This window comes from Haliaeetus leucocephalus, unplaced genomic scaffold, assembly GCF_000737465.1.
Source record: "Haliaeetus leucocephalus isolate CR32 unplaced genomic scaffold, Haliaeetus_leucocephalus-4.0 Scaffold752, whole genome shotgun sequence".
NCBI classification, from domain to species: Eukaryota; Metazoa; Chordata; class Aves; order Accipitriformes; family Accipitridae; genus Haliaeetus; species Haliaeetus leucocephalus.
In genome coordinates, this window is record NW_010973188.1 from 2,084,550 (window position 1) to 2,100,765 (window position 16,216).

The following is a 16,216-nucleotide window of genomic DNA, read 5'->3' on the forward strand; positions in this document are numbered from 1 at the left end:
CTTCTATGGAAAGGGCATCTAGCTGTATGGACTAATATGAAGTGCAGCATCACAGAGGTGAGCAGGAGGGGCAGTACACCCAAATAAAAAGGAGCCAGTGGACCCCAAAGACAGTCAGGGTTCCTTCAGACAACAAAACTATTCTTTGCTGGTTTACATCCTGGAGAGGGTGAACATGATGCTCCATACCTCATTTCTGGATCAGGACAACATACCACATGTATTGCATGAAAAGACAAATCACTCATTAAAGCAGTGGCTGTGGCCTCTAATACAATGTGACAGAACAGCAAGCAGTTCCTCCAGAATTTTCTTTATAGGTGTGAAATTTGCCTGGTCTTCCCAAACACATCACAGGAGCATAAAAACAATTAGTAGATTATGGCATTCTGAGATTAATTACTAATTAATAACCCAGATGAGGTTACCACTTAGTATTTCTCCCAACACAAATTTAGCTTTGACAGCTGTATGGGCTAATGCTTGTTAAGATATTTCTCCATGGGTCTTCATGCAAAAGAAATCACCCCTGCTCAAGAAAGCTCCTAAGTATATACTTATCTTGAAACGCTCTCACTGAAGTCATAACTTAAGTACATGGCTAAATTAAAGTGTTCACCTAAAAAGGGACAGACTTGAGCACTGTGTTCTGCGTCAAGCACCAGATGTTTTCCAAGACCATTCTCTGAACCCCAGCTATGTGCAACCCAGCGCCAGTTGAGTGTTTCAGGATAGAGGCAGCAAAGATCAAGTAGCTTAACCAGAATTGTTCTTTGATGATGAGAAATAGGTTCCTGCAGTACACTTCACAGTGACATGGTTAAATAAATAATCCTAGACCAGAAAGCTTTCTTCTCTTCACGGGGAAATGGTTCTGGCAGACTTGAAAGGCATGCCCTTCCTCCTGATTCTGTTTCCAAATTTCACTACTTCTGCTACTTGGCTGCTCCTCCAAAAATACTGCTCCCCTTCTCAGCAAGGGGATTGAAGATCCCTTGCTGTCAGGAGATGTCTCACCTGCCTCCACTCTCTTTAAACTAAGCTCTGTACACCTGGCATTTTTCCAAGTGCACCTTTCCAAGCCTCTGACTGTTTCCACAGCTGATATCTCTCTGTGTGGTCAGCATCTTTCTAGTCATATTGTGCCTGAATATCTCAAGCACAGATATGGCCAGAGCCAGAGGGAGAATAGTACTGCAGTCTCCTTGCTCTGCAGCACAACTCCTTTGCATTCATAGCTGGAGACACCAAAGAGTTCTCTGTCAGTCACATCATGACCAAATATCTAAACCCCTATACCCTGTCATCCTAGCTTGTCCTCTCACTTCCCATTTCCTTCCAAGACAGCTGCCTCCCATGGTGCCCAAACTGTCCACAGGGGCAGGGGAAGCAACCTTTTTAAAGTTTTTAAATAAACACAATGGTTTGACAAGTGTCAACTGTTATATGGTGAACTTCAGTTTTCCCATTTATATCAACAAACATTCAAACATCCTAGTTGTCCCATTTTTACACATTGGTAAATCTTGTTGCCAGACTTGCTAACAATCATCAGCATTAGCACCGGGGTTGCCTGGCTCTTGGCAAACACTACCACACAACCAACACGGCCTCTGCATCTCCATCGCTCTTATGGGGTATTTTGAAAAGGTTTCCTGCACTAAAGCACTTGAATACCTCAGAGTTTCCCCAAGCAGCTGTATGATCTAGGGTCTCCTGCACTCCCACCAGGGCAGGCGATCTACAGATGCCAAAGGCAGAGGTGAACTTCATTAATGCATGATGGAAGAGAGGCTTCCTAACATTTGCTTTTCAGATCATGGTGTGGAAAGACACGTGCTACACACTGGAGAAGGCAGAAGCCTCTTACAGGGCATTTTGCTTTTTATCAATGGAGAAAGTGCAGCCACACTGCCTCATCTCACATACCAGTCAGGCTGTTCCTGGGATGACTTCCTGGCTCTTCCAATGCATCGCAATGACCTCAGAAGAGCCAGCCGGATACTTCACAGGAAAGCATTAGGCAGCATTAGATTTACATGGCTTAAAACACAATCTGAACAATGCAGAGTAAGGCCAGACAATGCTGCTTATTTGAGCAGCAGACCAAGTAAAGCCTCCACTTGTCAAACTGAGGAGCTTTCAGATTTAGTTTGCACTTTGCAAGCCACTGCTGCCCTCCTGAGAGCTCCCAAACAAGCCCAGCTGCTCCTTCTCCCAGTCACCCACCCATTTGATAGGGGGGAAGGCCACAAAGTCAGCAGTCCCCTGCTTAAACATCACCCTAGCAGGAAGTATATCCCAGGCATGCCAACTCACAGGTCCTTCTCGAATCACAGCTGACTGCGGTGCAAACATCCCCTCTCCACCCTACACTGCTGGGGCTGGGAACGTACCTCCCAGGCCAGTCTCCAGAGGGGAAGGTGCCTGGCTGCCCCCAGAGCAAACCTGGCAGCCACACTTAGCTCCTCCAGGGCCTGAAATGGCAAAGTACAGGGATGCAGGAGGGCAGCACCTCCTCCAGCCTCTCCTCCTGGGTAGCCAGCCCGGCAGCTGCAGCCCTGCCAGCCTGTTTATGCCCGAGGCTTGCCACAGCAATCCTGCCACAGTCCCGTAAGTGAGCGGGGAGGCCGGAATTTCAGCCCTGGCACCCTACCCTCTGCTTACGCCACCCAACTGGCATTCTGGTCAAAGCCTCCAAGGAATCCTGGCTTACGGAAATCAGGCCTCCACTGAGGCTGCAGTGCCAGCCACCAGGCATGGCTGCCAGGGGACCAACTGCTGGGTCTGGTAGCAGGGGGACATGTCCTGTTAGGGTCAATGCTGGGACCTCTGAGATCAACCCTGCCCCACACAGCTCTGCAGGGCTCCATGTCACACACGCACCTGAGGGCTGATTCATTTATTACAGCTCATCAGAGATCCACAACCCCAGCAGCACTCTAGGGTTAACGCTTGCTCTCCAAGTGGCACATGCATAGGGACATGCATGTGTGTGACCAGGCAGCAATCTGGGAGATCCCTCGCTCAATGTCTTCTACCCAACGCCCCAGCAGGCACTGCAGAGAAACCCAGCACAGTCATCCACTCATCTTCAGACTCTTGCCCAGATGCTGGCTACATACCTTCTCCCGAGTCAGGGATAATTTTAATAGGAGGAAGCTGATAGCTACCCTGACCCAAGTTTTATCCCTCTACTGCCAGCTGCAGTAGTTTTGTCCCTACATGAAAAACCTGTAGCCTCTCAAAGATAACCGTAGCTCAACACAGCCATGTGCATCTCGCTCCTTCCTCCTGAATCCTAGCTGCTTTCAAGCCTCCTCTCCAATGCCCCCATCCACATGTTGGTAGGGGTGGGAGGCTGTGGATGGCTCCCCACAGCCAGGGAGACAGAGCTGGCACTCAGGAAGGTTCCCCCCAGCCATGCCCACAGCAGCCCCTTGATGAGGGGTCACCAGTGCCTCTGCATGCCTGCCAGCGGAGCTGACAGCTTCCAGGCCCAGGTCCCACTATGCCTGTGCTCACCAGCAGAGAAAACTCCTTCCAATATAGTATCAGTTGCCTATTTATAACATGCTGTTTACCAACACTAAGCACTCACTCCTTGGAAGCGGAGGACAAGATGAGTCAAGGGAGCATGAGCAAGGGACCTTTCTTCTGTCATGGGAAGATGAGGGGACCGTGGGAGGGTTCCTTGGGGCTGGGTGCTGCAGCATGGCTGATCACCTGCAGCTCCCTCACCAATGCAAGTGGACTCGAGGGCACACTCAGCATTTTTTTTACATCAGATCCTTGAGCTCTGGGAAGATCTTCTTGTGAGATCAGAACCAGCACACAGGAGAGTGCCAGCATCCCCTTGCAACCTGCTCCGGGCTCAGGAAGCACTGAGTGCCAGCAGGTGTTGAAGAATAGATTTAACATAAGGTCTCCAAAAACCTCTTGGCAGCTCCTGGGACCCTCTTCCAGCAGCTCAATGAAGGGCTGCTGGTTGCCACAATACTTTGACAGGGTTTCTTCAAGCACTGCCCATCCCAGATGGCAGTCCTCTGGCAGGTGGCTGGGAAGGCAGTCCCCACTGCTCACCCTTGCCCAGCCTCCGTTCTGGGTGGTCACTCTGTCATTCCATTTGCTCAGCGCCCCTGGGAAGAGTTAGATTTGGAGGGCTATATAAAGCAAGGACATCTGACAGCTGAGGCACTAATAATGCCAGCCTTCAGCAGTGGGCAGAGATGAGCACAACCAAGTTTGCTATGGGTCTCAAAGTGGGGTAGAGGGAAGAGAGAGATTACAACCGCAGGCCCCCATGGCAATGTCTCACATTCAGGATACTGTTCATGAATATGCTTCTGAGCAACAGAAGGCAAGAAATGAGTACCTCCTAGGGCTCCTTAAATTTTGCAGACTTTCTCCAGTGTCCAAGCTATACTTCCTCCTGGGTGGCTGGAAACAGACCCCGTGTGATGTTATTGAACTGCACACCCATATGGTGGCAGATCAGAGTCTTGAAGCCCATCCAGGCAAAACAACCGGTGCCAGCCCCTAGCTCCTCCCAGAGCCACCACATTTTCCATTCCTCCCTCCCAGCTGCATCCAGCTATCTCCCGATGCCAGGCTCATTTTTAGAGCCTCACATTTTCCTCTCTGTCTTCAAGAAAGTTATTGCTCTCCTGCCCTCAAAGAGACTCTTCCACCCCACCAAACTGGTAACAGACCTCCTGGCTCCATTCCCATCTGCCATTTCCCAGATCCATCTCCTATGCCATTGCACTTACCAGCCCCAAACGGGCTGGCAAGAATGCACTTTTACATTAAGAGGCTGGATTGATTTCTGGGTTTTTGACCTTTCCTAACAGGCACAGGGAGGGTTGGTGTTGGGGCTTTACTGGAAAGCCTCAGCTGGGGGTTAGTGTGTGTTCAGCCAAGGCTTGGAGTCCAGAGGCATGCCTAAAGGACATTGCCTTAGCTGCAGGAACTCGGGACATCGTCACACATAGGGCCCAGGAACTGCTGGTCAACTGTACAAGTTTGGGCTATAAGCCATCTGCACAGCTGGCCCTCATGTACCATCCCTTCAGCATGGCTTCTCCCCACCAACAAGCCACAGGCTCAGTGGGGGTGCAGGCTTCTGCACTCCATGTGCGGCCAGAGGTGGAGGCACCAGCAGCACTGCCCATGCGCAGGATGATCCTTTGCTCTCTTCATCTTCCTGGCTCACCCCTGTACATGCTGCTGGGCCCCCACTCTCTGCCAGCTTCCCACACATCCATGTGGCAGCTCCTGGCCATCCCCACCCATGCCCCAACCCACCTGCTCCTCCCAGCACCGATTCACCCACCCCCAGCTCTGACTCACTCCCTGCCACTCACAACCACACATCCAGCTTGCCTCCCGCATCCCTGCCACACCGAGTCACAGGGCAAGGTGTCAGCACTCTATTTTAGAGAGCAGCAGTGAAGCAGCATGGACCCATGATGCAGGACAGCCTGGCTCTGCTCCGCATCCCACCCTGACCGGCTGCATGACCGCAGGCATGCTGCTGATACGCCCCATGCCTCTGCTTCTGTCTGTCAGAGTCACATACAACCCCACCCAGGGAGATCATGTCGTTAATTCACGGGTGAGACACTACACTTTCCAGATTAGACATACCAGCAGTGCATAAGTATTTCCTGCTGTTTGCACCCCCACCTAGAGTCAGCTGGAATCCCTGTTGAGTTACTAGGAGTGTAGGGTACATCCTAGAGCTATGGTCCTCTGCTCCCATTGGTAAGGTCTGGGGAAGTGGCAGGGGGCTGTCCCTGCTCTGCTGCCCCTTACTCTGCTGGGGCTTTTAGATTTATCCCTCTCCTGGGTGAGCAACACCTGTCCTGTCCCTGCTCAAGAGTGTCACCAGCCACAGGATTAAAACCAAAGATGTTTTTGGATGGTTTCCCAGCTGCTTACCAGGGTAACTGCAAGAGTACAAACTTCACGCCACCTCTGCCAGCTCAGGTCAGCCCCGAGCAGCCAGGGGGGTGCCCAGGCAGGCAGCAGCACATTTTACAAGGTTTTGCCACTGCTAGTTTAATCTTCCTCCCAAGGTCAGTGCTTAGGCTTTTCAGGACCAGGTACACTCCCTACCCTCGAGGGAGGGGGCAGTGGCACTGAGCAGCAAGTTTGTCTCAAGGAGTGAGAAAGGAGTAAAACACTCCCATTCCACCCATGGCCTGAGTCACAGGACCCCCCGCCAGCCCTGGCACAGTCTCTCCTGCCTGCAGGCAGCATCCACCTTCGGGTCCCTGCAAGGAGCAGTGGTGCTGCAGGGTGCTCTGCTCACTGCCCCCAGCTGCTGTTCCTCATCCACGGGCTCTTCATTCTGTGCCTCACACGGCTCCTACACATCACCTCCTGCTACCTGCTGCTTGTCTCCACTGTCACCTTTTCTCCTTTAGTTCTTCCCTACTTGGGGACGACTTCAGGTTTACATTAGGATCAGGCCAATCCCCAGCCCTGCGAGGAGATCCCAACAGGGACAATATGTATGTCTACCACTTTCTGTGGTCTGCTCTTCTCCCCTAGCATCCACAGTCACCAGATTAGGAGCATAGAAACCACATCTCAGCTATTCCCTTTGGTGTTTGTTTTGGTACCGCAGTGCTGGGAAAGGAGCAGGACATTCCTCCCCTGGCATGGCAGGCAGCAGCATATGCCAGCAAGGCCTCCTCCTGGACCTTCTAGCCTGCTGGGTTATCAAGGGATGAGGTAGAAGTTCCTGTCCCACCATCTCCAATGCACATGCATTAAGTAGGGGCAGACAAAAAAACCCCACAAACCACACAAACAAAAAACCCAACCCCAAACCACCCCCATCCAGACACGTTCAAGTCTCAAACCCTCATTGATCCTGAAATCTGCTCAGCATGATGCTCCTGCAGGCAAAATGGGGCACGAAAATGTACACACCTTTAAGCAGGGAGGCAGAATAGGAATAGCAAGGCAGCCGAACCCCGGCACTGCGGTAGGAGGAGAGGGTGCTGCGCCAGAGCTCTGCTGGGAGCCTCCAGAGCCAGCTCTGGAAGGAGGGGTTGGTAGGAAGAGCAGGCTTCGCAATCAGTAATGCATTGCAAGTCAAGGGATACTTTGAAACACTGGAGTGGGCTGGGAAGCAATTAGGGGTTGATCAGAATGATTGACAGGCTGGAAACAGCCAGGGGGAAGGGAGGGGAGCAGATGGAAGAGCAGGCAGGCATCCTTGCTATGGGATAGACAGGCTCACCACCCTGCAGTAGCTTTTCAGGACTAGGCTGGGAGTTTCCAGTCCACACACCCATTCAGCCACAACGCATAGCTCTACCTGCACCACTGCTTGGATGGGCTGGAGCCTACCTTCACTAAATGGGTTAAAAAAATCCCTTTTCTTGCTCCAAGAAATGCAAACAACCCAAGACAGAGGATATGTGCTGCAGTCCAAATAGCAAACCGAAGCTGTCCAAAACCTGCTTTGTTCTCTATCTACTAGTCACACGCTTCCAGCACTGCTTTCCTACCCAGACATCAGTCACTCCCATGTATTTTGAAAACAGGCTCATTAAAACCGCACACCTCCTCTACTTTGATTGCCCCATCTCTTCCCTAGATTTCTGAGCTCCAACTAGAGGTCCTATTCAATCTTTCACACCCAGCCAACCCCAGAGACATCTGCGAGCACAGCTGTGTCAGACACAGAGGCAAAGACCCAAGTGATCAACACGTCTCCACAGGCAAAAGTCTGCTGATGGAGGTGGAGTTATACTGGCAAAACTGCTTCTTGGTGTTTTGGGGTGGTGGAATAAAACCAGACTGAGAAGCAGGGGCATTTTTGCCAAAATAATGTATCAGCAGAGCAATCAAAACAGGCAATCCTACACATCAAGCAGGCCAGAAGCTGCAGGTGTTTTGAAGGAGGCACCTGAAACACCCTACAGACACGGCCCAGACCATGCTCAAATACTGCCACTGTACCATGTGTTTATGCCTTTGATTTGCAAAGGCACATTCCTGACTCCATACCCACCAGAGGAGAGCTGAGCTATGGCTGCTACTCCACAAGACTCTTCTGGAGCAACTTGGGCTGTTCCACGCTGTAACGCTCGACTCCTCAGAGGAAGACACAAACACTTACTGGGGTTATTACCTACAAACCAAAGCTCTGCTCCCACCAAATGGAATAAAGCTTCAGAGATAACAAAATAAAGGAGTGAAACACTGTGGGGTTTTCCCCCCTTCTCCCTTAAAGCACATCAAAGCATTTGCTTTCCCCCGACTTGCAACCATAGTCAGGAGCCATCTACTACCTTTGAAATTCCCCACTGACCCCAGGCGATAATAAAACATGAAGAGATGAGAGTGTGAGATTCCAGGAGCACTAGGCAGCAGGGATTTACAGGGGATACATCCTGTGAGGCACACTGGATCATCTTTATTTTTAACAGCATTACAGCGTTAGTGGGTGAAAGGGAAGTTGTGGATGTAGCAAGATTTTAGCAAGCCATCTGCTGCAGCATCTCACCCAATCTCCCTCTCAAGGTTTGTTCATTGGGCTAAGGCAGAAACATCACCTCATGGACTGAAAACAGGCATAACGACCCTAAATAAACCAGCAGCTGTAAGTAACAGAGCACTGGACTGCAGGCTGGCAGGAACCAGAACCGAGGGTGACATTTGGTTTCATTCATCATTTTCACCAGCCAGGGTGCTGAGTTTGGAGAGGTGGTAGGTGCCAGCTGCTCCCAGGTACCTGTTTGGCAAGGAACCTGGGTGCCACAGGGGAAGGGATGCTATTAATCACTCAGAGGCAGACAACAGGCTGGGGCAAGGAGAGGCAGGGAACAATTTCAGAGGCACATGCACGGACAGTGGACATAGGTTTGTCAGTGCATTGCCCTATACTAGCTGGGGCCAGGCTAGTGCTTTCTTTTACTGGAGATGCCTCCTCATAATGTAGAGGAGTCTCAAGGAAAGGACTTAGATACCAAGGCAGGAGCAACAAACAAGGAGAGCTTTGAAACTCATAGAACAGGGGTGCACTGAGAAAGTGACAACTGGCAAAGACAGGGATCTCCACCTGTGCAAGAGGAGAAAGTTGCACAGCTCTGAACATGACCACAGCTCCAGCATCTCTCCACAGGTTTTTCTTGCTGCTCTTCATGGCCTGGTATTTCTGTCCTACTGAGCTAATGATACACAGTCATAAGATGTGTTATGCTTATGCAGGATAACCAAGTCTCATCTTAATCTTTTCCTTGATTAGATAAACAGATTGATCTCCTTATGTTTCTCACCATAAAGCTTTTTCTCCAGCCCTCAGATTATCTTGTAACTCTTTTCTGCATTCTCTTCAGTTTTTCAGCATCCTTTTCTGAGCACTGACACTGGATTTAGACAGCATATTTTAGTACTAGTCTCCCCAGCACCTCCTACAGCAGTAAAGTCTCATTCCTAGGACTACTCACTGCTGCCCTTCCAGGTGTCAAACGTTTCACATATCTATTCAGGCCCCTTCAAGCCTGGCAGTTAATCTGGTGAGATTCTTTGCTTGAAGCACAGCCAGCTGCAACTCATCCATATCTACCAACTTTTGCCTAATTTGTTCTAAAACAAACACCCCCACCCCCCAAAACATAAACCCTTTCAAGATAGCCTTTTCTTCTGCTTCACCATCCCAACTGATATTACAGAAAACTATAAAGTCTGAACTCCCTCATTACAGGTAAAGAGACCTCCTGCCCTGTCTTCAGCACAACTACAGTCTTCTAGAAGTACACTGCTGTACATTCTTGAAGACCATGAAGTTCCCTCTTCCATCTTTTCTTCCTCAGGCCACACAGTCCTAGTTCTTCTCATCCTTCTTCCCACACCATATTTCTAAAGACCGTAATAATTTCTGTTGCCTTCCTGGATACTCTTTTGTTTGTGCACATCTCATCTGTGTTGAGGACAGCACTAATTGCTTCCTGCACCTTAGAGGTGTCACTCCTCATACAGCCTGGCACAAGGCTTGCCTCATGTTTTTCTCCCCCCCGCCCCCAGCAGAGCACTAACTCATCCTAGTCCCAAACTTTGCTAATACCAACATTTTCCCCTGCCCTGCCCAGTCAGGGTCTCCTTATCAGACAGGAACCCTTTTGAATACAGCTTTTCAACTGGTTGTGGGTCCACCTGAGGGACACTTATCTCCTACTCCTTCCTCATTTGTTTACACAGCTGACACTTGGGTCAGTGACACAGACTGACTTAAGTCAGGATCTATTACATCCATCACCCCCACTCAGCCACTAGGCAAGCCATTCTTTCAGGCAAGGGCATTGACTGACTTGACATGGTACATTCCAGACAAATGAATGCTGGTGGATTTTTGATCAGCATATTCTCCCACCTCCTTAACAGAATAGATGCCAACTGCTTAACTGTTTATTCCAGATTATTTAGGCTGGTTGTAGTCCCATTCTTTCTCCCTGTATTTCAAGGGATCAAACCTTGGGATCTCCCTTCGCTAGATGTTCTCTAAGGTGGCTGCTCAACATGCAAAAGTTGCCTTAGTCTATTCTTTAAGTACTTTCAGGGAAATTTCACAAGGCTTTGCCCACATGACCACATCTAATTTACCTAAATAGTCTTGTCACCTGTTCTGATTTATGCTTGGATTTACTTTTTAAAATTAACTCCTTTAAGTACCTTCTCACCCCAACCTTCTTTGCAAGGTGAAGACAGAGTTCTTACTGTCCCATTTTATTTGTTCCTCTTTTCCATGCAGCCAGGAGCCAATTCCTTCTTCTATCCAATGGCTGCATCAGCTCCTTCTGCCCTAGCTGGGAGTTCACACTGAGTTTCGCATCCTCCACAAATCCAGTTCCTTCTTCCCAGATTTATAACTACGCAACTCATGCCAACTCAAGCTGCCTTTTCTGTGTTGTAATAGAGAGCCCCTGGGCAGCTACTGCAGTTCAGCAGACACACAATAATTCATTTCCATGTCTACGCCTCAAGCATAGACAAGACCCCAGCAAAACCAAATCACCAACTTGCATACGCAGTCATCCTGGAGAAGATGTCAGCTTTACCAGTATCACCTGAGAGCCTCCAGAGTCCAATGGTTTCACACAAAGGGAATCTAGATCACATGCACAGCAAGTTGAGGGATGAATCCCTTTTAAGACCTTCCTTGGGACCTAAAGGCACTGAATTATTGGCTCAGGAGCCCAAGTATCCCAAGGTCAGCTGCAGAGACCCTCCCCAGTCTGTGTTACTGCAAGACTCTCTCTGACCTCCAAGCAGAAGATATCAGATGTTGATAATTATTTCAAGCAGGAGACAAAGCCTGCTGCCATCTTGAGTTTCCTCCAAGTACAAGATTATGCCAAGATTGTTTCATCCCCTGGCTTTGAAGGGACCCGAGACAGAGCCTGCTAAAGGCCACTTTAATTAGCAAAAGCAGGGCCAGGCCAACACACAACTCTCCTATTAAATGCACTCTTGTAAGAAATTGCATTTTAAGAGTAGCACCCTCCCCTTGACCCATGTCAGCAACACATCAGGAGAGAGCTGGATGCTCTAAGGGAGCCTGTCAGAGCTGCTCTTACATGCAGGTTAACAGGAGGGAGCACACCACCTCCCCATGAGCAACACCATGTGGCCTCCTTGTTAACATGACAGAGCCAGAGGTCACATCGCCAGCGGCAGCTGGCTGTCTGCAGGGAGATGCGCTGCACTCAGCTGGGAGCAGAGATCTGCATGGAAACCAGCAGGAACATCCCTAGGGGAAAGGGAAGGGGGTGTCAAAGCAAGCAACTGCTCCGCACACAGAATTACAGGGGTGCAGAGGGGATGAGCACACCCAATGCAGGGACTCATACGAGTAGCTCTGGGAACATACAGTCATTCTAGACAGTGACAGGCAACAATCAGACAGGAAAGGCCCACAGCAGCTGCCCTTCCAGCCAGAGGAAGGCAGGGAGGTTTTTCAGCTTGCTGCTCAGAGGCAGCACGGTTGTGGTGGTTCAGGAAAACAATTGCAGAACATACCAAAAACAGGCAGACATGAATCCTGCCTGCAACTGCTTTCTCCTGGTGCTGATGCAATGTGCCACCTTTCAAATACACAGTCCCTTAAGAGATCCAGCCCCGTTTAATGCAATAGCACAAACATCTTCCCAGATTGGGTGACACAAACAGGAATCTTCAAAACCTTGCTTTAAGCCAGACCCGGACTACCAACTGCCAATTTCTCTGGGGAAAAACAGCATGCATAAAACAAGACCTCTCCCTCTTCCCAGCACAATAACCATGTGGGCAGAAGCTACTGGCATTGACAATTAGACCAAAGCACATCAAGAACAGGAGACCTTGCTCAAAAGATGCAGTGGGCTATGCCAGCAGGATCCCCATCTTGCCCATATAAGCTGTGTAGCCACTGTAAGAGCTTGGCGTAAGGAGAGCACCGGGATACTGGGAAAGCATTCCCACTCCCCCACCTGGCTTTATGAGGGATGGGGAAGAAGGGACTTGAAAACAGAAGAGGGAGAACAGCAGGCAGGCAATAGGAAAATGCAAGAGCCATGGGGGAGAACGGAAGTATTTCCAGCACTGCTTAGCAATCATGCGCAGGGAACACTTAACAAACATGCAAACATAACCCTGCAAAGGGCAGCGAGCACTGCACAGAGAAGCACTGAGGCAAACGTTCTGCATCTCACACTTAGCAAGAGTCTCGGGCCTCCTGCAGCTAATCTGTATTTGGAGCAGAGGGCAGACACCCAGCTTCACGCTGGAAGGACATGAAGTGAGAAGGCAGTGCCAACCACAGGCCTGCAGGCTCAGAGAAAAGCCATTTCATACTGCAAGCCTTTGCTCTACAGGCTTGGCACCAGCTTCATGAATCTCGCCCTCTCTCTGTTGCAGAGTGCATACACACATGCGCATTTCTTCATTCCTTGATTTTTGTTTTTCTCCTTTTAACCAACTTTCTAGCCAATGCATCAGGCCTGCTCCCCAGCTCGCTCCCCTGAGGAAGCCAGAGAGCTGCTGACAGGATGAGGGCTGAAAGTGGAGAGGTGCTTCCTGAGAAGGCCATGCTCAAGGCAGTTCCTGCACACAGCAACTCCCCATATGGCTAGCGAGACAAGGAGTCCTCCCCAGCAAGAGGCTGAGCTGCACAGGGCACAGAAGAGAGGCCGAGGGCTGCAGTGCCAGGCAGCAGGCACTCCCATGATAAATGCAGAGCTACCTGCAGAGAGGCCAGCTGCCCCATGCCATGGTCCTTCAAAGCTATAGCATCAGACCAGCAACACATTTGCAAAGATCAAAGTGGCAGAGGAACACAGGGACTCCCTCCCTCTCTCCCCACCTGGACACCTGCATTTTGGTTTCCAGCTCAGCCTGCAAGCAAGCTCCAAGGTCCCCAGGCTCATTTCCAGAGCCAGGAAGAACAGGAGACAGCTGTGCTGAGACCAGATACAGGTGAACCTTCCTCTGACTCATGCAGCATCCCAGAGGCCATGGCCCATTCAAGGCTCTGCCGCTCCCCCCTCCAATGCCTCCTGAGCCATCAGGCAAGACCTGGGACCCTGCAGAGCCAGTTCAGGCAGTAGCAAACCTGCCCCTTTGCTTCAGGCTCCAAGCAGGGCCGCCACCTCCTTGTGCCAGAGGTGGCATGGAGAACAGGTAGTGGGCTGGCATGCCGGCCAGGGAGGACAGCTGCTGGAGGGCAGCACGGGGCTGCCAGGCAAGCTCTCGGTTGCAGGGAGGAGGTAGGGCAGAAGCGGCCCAAGGGACTGCCACCAACGATTGCTTCCCCTCCTCCTTGGTTCCCAGCACCTGGAAAGCAGCTGCTAGATTAAAAAAGCCTTAACAATGCTGTCATTCAAGGACACAGAGACAATATCCATTTTCCAAACACCCCCATCATCTTGTCTCATCTATGCACCACAAAAAGCCCTGGGGAAGGTCCAGCCCCAGCCTCCAGCAAGCCCTATCATCCTTGCCACTGTTACCCACCGCGGAGCTCTCAGATGCTTTGATATGCAAATCAGCTACAGGATCCATAACTGGCACCGTCTGCAATTAACAGTGCTGAGTATCCTACGCCCAGGGCCTCCTCTGGCACGAAGCAATCACCCCATGGCTGTGCAGGCTTCATGTCAGACGGCGCAGGTCCTGGCTGTCTTTCCTGGGAGTGGGAGGTGCTGCCTGCGGAGCCCTCGGGTCCCCAGCATGTAGCCTCACCCTGGCCACCAGGATGGAGACAGGGTGCTTAGAGAGAGGATGTGGGCTGTGGTTGCACCTTGGCATGGATGGGGAAGGCGGCAGAGGAGCCGCGGGCAGGCTGCTGTGGGGCTCCCCGTGACCTGAGGCACTCCAGCTACCCTGGGCTCAAGGAAAGCATAACTGGCAACGGACAAAACCCAGGCCCTTGGCACTGCCAGCTCTCAGGCTTTTATCTCAAATCTCATGCTACCTGGGATTTTCTTAAAGTCCTAGTTCCCAGAACAAAGTGATTTCATGAGGATTTTTTTTTTTTACATAAAAATTTATCAAAAAACCCCCAAGCAAGTTCCCAGCCCATTTTATTACTGAAGAAGGCTAAAAAATATGACCAAGGGTATTTTAAAAGCCCAGAAGGAAAAAAAAAAAACAACCACAAAACCAAACAAGAAGCAAAGCACTCAGTATTTTTCTTTTTTTGGCTCAGTTCATGGTTTCAGGACATTTCAGGACAGTTGCACTGCGCTCTGGTCAAAGGGGAAGAAAATGGAGCATTGCAAAGCCTCACAGCAATGCCTTCTTGACAAGAAAACCGACACCCTCAGAAAATACAGTAGCTTCAGTTCCTTCCAAGGTTACTGAAGACAGGAACAGACAAAAATAGAGCAAACTTAGTGCAACAAAACATACTCGTGAGCCAAACCAGAGTCTCTTCCCACCCCCTCAAAGGCATCTTCTTTCATGTTTATCTTGCTCCTATGGTATCCAGGTGAAGACTGCAGAAAGGACTTCTCTCTCTGTAAAGACAGTGTATTCCTACCACTAAAAGGCTCAAGATGAAAAAACCCTTTCCTAGGTAGATACCAGCTAATTGCAATCATTAGAAGCAACGTCCTTAATGCTTTGCTATTTCTGGTTCGAATGGAGTCCTCCTGGAGTTGGTTACAAGTTGAGTGGTCGGCTTTCCGCTCTCTCAGAAGCATTAAGAGAATAAAAGGCTATTAGGGACCGTACAGCTTGGGTGTTTGGAAGGGAAGGGTACAGGTCCCTGCAATGCACTTGCAAAGGCTTTGTCCCACGCCCGGGTGGGGCATCTGCAGGATCATCCAAGAGGCACCTGTGCCGTGCAACCCTTCAGTGGCTTTGTGACCACTGCTAATGGGATGTCGCTGCCCTGCAGCCTGTGGCTTTCCACGTGTGCTTACTCCAGAGGATGACACGATGGAGCAGGACACTTCCACAGTAACAGACAAATACAGGGAGGGAGCAGGGGGGAGTGTGTCCTCATGGACTATGCACAACTAAATTAGCCACCCTGAGCACTGATCAGCCTTTTGCTTCCAACTCCTACTATCGAGGGTAAAGCAAGGGAGGGAGGTGTCCAGAATCCCAAATTCGCCAAACACCTGGTCTCCATCTAGCTGAGAACTACCAAACCTGCTACAGGCACTGGGCTGACTGCAGCCACGTCATAGATTTTTGGTGCGATGCGTCCAGCAAGTAGCTACGTACACACAGGGCACACTCTAGGACAGGAGGAAAAAACACGGTTTGCTGATTTGGAGGGCCTGGTGATCAAGACAAGCGTAGAAAGGCACTGCTTGGCTACCTGGCCACAGACACAAGCCCTATCTGATAGCTCTTTACCGAGTTCTCCAGGGTACGAAAGGCAGGGCGGCATCAGAAATTTGCCTGCTGTTCCCACACTTGAAACATCCCTCCTGCCACCCTGCTACTCTCCGTCACAGCGGTGCCTGGAGGAGAGGCAAGGAGGAGGAGGAGGCGGACAGGCAGCTCTCCAAGACCGAGCACGCACAAAAGCGGCCTCAGCAACTCCGACGGCGCTCGCAGGTGAGATGGGAGCCGGTGCCACCCCGCAGAAATGGGTCTGGCGACCCCCGGGGTACAAAAACCCCGCTACCCAGCAGTGGCCGAGCTGAGGGACGGCGCGCCGGGAGACAGCAGAGAAGGGGCGCCCGGGAGGCGGGCGAGGAGCCCC